This window comes from Gastrolobium bilobum, unplaced genomic scaffold (assembly GCF_033153095.1).
Source record: "Gastrolobium bilobum isolate Gb01-03AN ecotype WA unplaced genomic scaffold, APGP_CSIRO_Gbil_v1 utg13107, whole genome shotgun sequence".
NCBI lineage: Eukaryota > Viridiplantae > Streptophyta > Magnoliopsida > Fabales > Fabaceae > Gastrolobium > Gastrolobium bilobum.
Genome location: NW_026895812.1, coordinates 49,887 through 55,890, shown reverse-complemented (window position 1 = coordinate 55,890; position 6,004 = coordinate 49,887). Strand labels below are relative to the sequence as shown.

The window sequence follows — 6,004 nt, the reverse complement described above, 5'->3', positions numbered from 1 at the left end:
GCAGACAACAATCAGTTATTTGACAGCGAGAAGATTTACCAAAGATTTGCTGAAGATTTAAAGAAGATTTGCTCAGATAGGATATGGAACTAAAACAGAAACAAATCAAGATGATTCCTGAGAAGATTGAAGCAATCACAACAAGATTTAAAACTCTAATTCATCAACCAAATCTCCAAGATTTTACATGAAAAAGGAAACAAAGATGAAATCAAATACAAATCTTGTATGGATTCATTGGAAGATTAGATGATGGATACAACTCCTCTGGTTATAAATAAGGAGCTTGGGAGCACAAACCAATTCATTCATACTCCAAGGAGGAATCCTGTTGTGGAGCGCTGGAACACTGAGGAACCAAGTCAACATCACACCAATGGAGGCTTGGGGTTCTCTTTTCTTTATTGTTATTTTTCTTTTCAGTATGCTAGAGTAGTTTTTTATGTAGTTAAGGGTAGATGGAACCCAATTGAATCTTTATGTTTATGAATTAAATTGTCTCCAAATCCTGTTCTTTTTATAATTGAATAAATTATCTGTTTTTAATGCTTTCTATGAGTTTGTTCCTTATAGAATGATTTTGGGGAATTGTATGACAATAGGGATGTTGGTGCATGAACCTTGACTTGATAATTTATCATAATCCTTGTGATCTAGGAATAGGAATAGGAATATACATAAGGTAATTATGCAATCTTGAAATTCTTGATCTTAATGCTTGTTTTCTTGGGGAATAATCGGGGAACTAGAGTTCTTTCAAGATTACATAGATTTAGGGTAACAAGGAATTGAGCCCTAATTAACTCAGATATAATTGATTGGAAATATATTAAGAAACGGATTCTTGACTGTTTAATTCATAACATATTGAGGATATTAGGGGAAGTCGAAACCTTAACTACGTTTCTTTAAATCTTAATCAAACAACACCCCATTCATTCTTTTAATTCTAGACTTTCATACTTGCATTGTTTTTAAATTTAGGTTCTTTGAACCACAATTCTCTTCATCTAAATTCATTATTCTCTCAAACCTAACCTTTGATTGTCCAACTAAAACGCAATTAGTGAACTAGTGCTTGAAATTCTGATCCTCGTGGGAACGATCTCGTACTCCGGTACACTTTATTACTTTCACGATCGGTGCACTTGCCGTGTCGCAAACAAGTTTTTGGCGCCGTTGCCGGGGATCGAATTCTTCAACATTAGAAGTAACTAATTAACTTTTAGATTGGACACTTTATTTTTCTGCACTTTAAACATTTTTCAAAAATATTTTTCTGCACACAAAAAAAAACAATTCTGCATATTTTTTTTTGCATTATTTGTTTTTATTTTATTTTTATTTTTATTTTATTTTATTTTTAATTTTTTTAATTTATTATTATTATTATTATTATTATTTTATTATTATTATTATTATTATTTTTTTGCATTTTCTATTTTTTTTCTGCACATCTTTTCAATCTTAGTTTATGCGAGGTACTCTTAACCCAAGAATCTTGCAGTTGATCTTGAGATAGAAAAGACAGAAAGGAACCTAAGGAGGAACCAATGGCAGAAAACAATCAAATCGTTCGAAGGACGTTGGGAGATTACATGACCCAACTCGAGTTCCACAGACGGCAAGCATTGTTAGACCAAACATAGAGGCTAACAACTTCGAACTGAAGCCGGCACTCCTGTAACTGATTCAAAAAGAACAGTTCGCTGGAGGAAGCACAAAGAACCCTATAATCATCTCGATAACTTCGTACTTTACTGTGATACATTAAAAGTAAATGGAGTTCCTCGTGATGCTATCTTGCTCAGGCTATTTCCATGCTCACTGAAGGATGAAGCAAGAGATTGGCTGCAGTCTCTACCTGAAGGAAGCATAACCAATTGGGATGACTTAGCAAGAAAATTCTTGGCTAGATTTTTCTCAGCTTCAAAGATGGCAAAGCTCAAAGCGGAGATCAATGCTTTTGAACAAAAAGAAAGCGAAGCTCTATACGAGACATGGGAACGATTTAAAGGATTACTCAGGAAGCGTCCTCAACATGGAATTGAAGCATAGGAGAAAGCAAGAATCTTTTTCCAAGGGATGACATCCAGCACAAGAACACTGGTAAATGCTGCTGTAGGAGGCTCTTTGAAAACAAAAACTCCAGAGGAAGCGCTAGAACTGTGGAATCATTAGCATCTCAAGAATTTGACAATGCTCCAGCCCCAGTTGCACCAAGAAGATCAAGAATCATGAAGCTTGAAGGCTATGATGCACTCTTGGCCCAGAATGAACAAATGCTACAAATGCACAAGAAACAACAAGAACAATTAGATGCTCTTAATAAAAAATTTAATATTTCTCAAGTTTCTTCTGTTTCTAATGCTAACATTAAATGTGATATTTGTCAGGAGGCTCATGCAACTGAGGATTGTGAATACATAAGAGCAGGGAAAAAGCCACTAGCAGAGGTCAATGGACTCTGGTATGATCAGAAGAATCAGAATCAACATCCAGGGTTGAGTTACAAGTCAAACTACCAGCTGAATCCTCCTGTGCCATTGCAACAACAACAGCAACCTCCACAATCAGAGTGGGAAAAAGCATTTGCACAGCTGTCCAAGACCACCTCGAACTACATTCAGAATTCAAATTCCTTTAGAGAGGAGACAAGAGCCTCATTCCGGAATCAAGAAGCTTCGATTCGGAACTTGGAGACTCAAATTGGTCAGCTGTCAAGACAGTTCACTGAAAGAACTCAGGGTGCATTGCAATTAGGGGTGTTCATCAACCGATCCAAACCGATTCAAACCGCGAAAACCGAACCGAAAAACCGATAACCGAATAAACCGAAAACCGAAAAATTGGAAGCCGAAAGAAAACCGCAAATTTTAATTGGATTGGATCGGTTTTCGGATGGGTTGATGAAAACCGATCCAATCCAAACCGATCCAATATATTAATTATTCTCTACCTACTTGTCCTTTCTCCAATCATAGCCCAAAAATTTCTAAACTCAAGACCTATTAACTCATCAACTAAACCCAAAAAAAAACTTAGTCACGTCTCATCAACTATGGTATTGTTTACTGATATTTTTGTATTTCAATTTTTTTTTTACAAAGCCAATATATACAAAAGATGTTATTTGCACAATAATCATGAAACTTATTTTAGGATTTTCAAAAAATCGAAAACCGATCCAATCCAAACCGAAAAAAATTGGATTGGATCGGATCGGATTTGAAAAAAAATCTAAACCGAATGGATGATTACATGATCAAACCGAAGGGATTGGATCAGATGAGTTTTTCTTCCAAAACAGATCCAATCCAGACCGCGAACACCCCTAATTGCAATGCTATCATTTCTTTTCTATTAGACTTGGTGCGGTACCTGACCAGTGGCGAATTTACTGATGTGCACCTATCCACAATTTTTTTTATATTCAATGCGTTTAAAACTGTTTAAAAAAAATTCAAAAACGTTGCCCCAAAATCCCGACAATAAATGTAGAGATATAAATAAAAAATTTATAGGTGCGCCACCCACTGTGATGCAACTCCATGTTCACAATAACCACTTGAATCCAGGATTCAATAAGTGCTTCTGAGTTCATATTAGATACGCCAACGCAGCACTTTAACATTACAATTTTTTTATTTTGAAATACCTTGAATGTAGTAAAGTCAAGGATATGGTTGAAACTTGTTAACGATTTGGTAGGTGCATCCAGATGACAAATTAAATACAAGGGCGTATGAATCGTCTACATAACATTCGTATAATATGGATAAGTGTTTGTAATATTATATAAGATAATTCTATTTCTTATATATATGTATACAAATATGTGAAATCTATATTTTTATTTATTTCTTTTTTCACATGGTCCATATGGGACTCACACTATATTTTTATGTGTGTATGAGAATATTATCTCCTATTACATAAGAAACATTATATATACATATATATATATATATATATATATATATATATATATATATATGGTAATGATTTGTTTACAATTTTTTTTTACAAATTACACTAAATATGACCGGTCATATATTCTTGATTAAAGTATGACCGGTCAGACAAAGTGTAGTTCGTAAACAAAAAATTTGTAAATATAACCTTCTCATATATATAACTTGCTTAAGTCAAATCCTATGCGTGTGGTATGTTTTTTCTTAAAATATTTTAAATATAATATTGAACAATTATTTATAAAAGAATATTTTTAAAAGCCATTAAGTTTGGTCTAATGGTAAGGAGTTTGAATAAGTTATATTAGGTTATACTTCAATTCCCACTTTTATAAATAAAAATAAAAATTTGAGGTTAATATTATACGGTTTACGACTTGAGTGAATTAAATACTAGAAAGTATGACTTAGACATTCAAGTTGTACTTTTGAGCTACTTTTTTGATTTTTTTTTGAAAACTTGTATCCTTTAAATAATTTTAAAAATAAATTACGCTATTTTAATTTGGTAAAATAAGTTAATAGTGGAAATTGATCCTTTTATGGAATTAATTATAATAGTTTTCATCTACTGTTTAGTGCCTATTTGGATTTTTTCATTTTAAACTAGAAGTTACTTATAAGCATAAGCTACCCTAAACAGGTTTTGAGAAAAACTTTTAAAATAAAAAACTCTTTTATTTATAATAAGAAAAAAACTAAAAAATCCTAGATGGAGCTTTTTTTTTAAGCTTTTATCTGCTTTTCTTGAATTGTGTGCTTTTTTTTTTTAAATGAAGAGTTATAAAAATAGAGAGAGATAGTTTTCTTGTAACATGTGCTTTTAAGCTCAAATTTTATATAATTACCAAATATCTTTTAACTTTTTTTAAGTTCTTTTTTTTTAGCTTTAGCTTATAAGTAGCTTTTAGTTAAAAAAAAATCCAAACAGGCTCTTAATTCACCTATTCATTATTTTAGATGAGTCTTTTTTTTAAAATAATTGTTTAACAAATTCTATTTTCTTACTTAGCTTTGTTAATTTATAAATTAGACCAAATACTCTACAAGAATGAAATTTACTTGTATACATCAACTATCGCTTAATTGATACTATCATACAACTATTTTGGGAAAGGTTACAAAAATGACAATCTTCAATTCTTCACTTTTTTTTAGAGATAGGACTTTATGCATATAAGAAAATTAACTAGGGGTTTTTAATGGGCCGCGCAAAACATTTCTCACTTACATCAGTTTGAGTAAAGCCCATCCTGACCCACACTTGAAACGAGCTAACTCTTTCTGAAAGTTCATACAATATAAATTCAATTAATATATATATATATATATATATATATATATATATATATATATATATGGCTTATCGTTTCTCAAGCTACTTGAGATAATCTTATCTTTGGCTAGTAAATCATAACTGTACAAAAATGGATTAAAAGTGATAAAGGAAGAGAGAGAAAAAGATAATCATAACTATTCAAAGGTGAAAAAGATAATCATAATATTTTTTTAATATAATACACACATATATATATATATATATATATATATATATATAGAGAGAGAGAGAGAGAGAGAGAGATATAGATATGTGTGTGTGTGTCCGATCCAAATTGAGACGACTCTCTTAATGTGTGTGTATCTGGAAAGTTCAAATATTGTTCGATTCAAATTGGGACGACTCTCTCAATGTGTGTGTGTGTCTGGAAAGTTCAAATATTGTCCGGTCCAAATTGGGACGACTCTCTCAATACTATTTTTCTCCATTATAAAGACTCAAAATTAATTTAAGAGAAAAAAATCCATTGTCACTTCAACCAATTATGATTATTAATAAAGAAATATAAAAGCATTTATAATAATATACTGACGCAAAATAAATATTCAAATGAAATTACATATTTCAAACTAAATCATATAAGTCAAAACTTAAAACTAATATGAATAATCGAATTCCAAATTGACATTATGTAAATGTCCAACACACAATCATCCATAAATATTTCAATTTGACTATCTCAAAACTAATG

General features: G+C 31.3%; 1 non-coding gene across 1 annotated transcript; it reads right to left on the bottom strand.

Annotated features, from left to right (window-relative positions):
- Window positions 1-1,941: 1,941 nt before the first annotated feature.
- On the bottom strand, window positions 1,942-2,048 carry LOC133296133 (small nucleolar RNA R71). The gene has a single exon (XR_009749459.1). It is a non-coding gene; the product is annotated as a small nucleolar RNA R71 (small nucleolar RNA).
- Window positions 2,049-6,004: the final 3,956 nt, after the last annotated feature.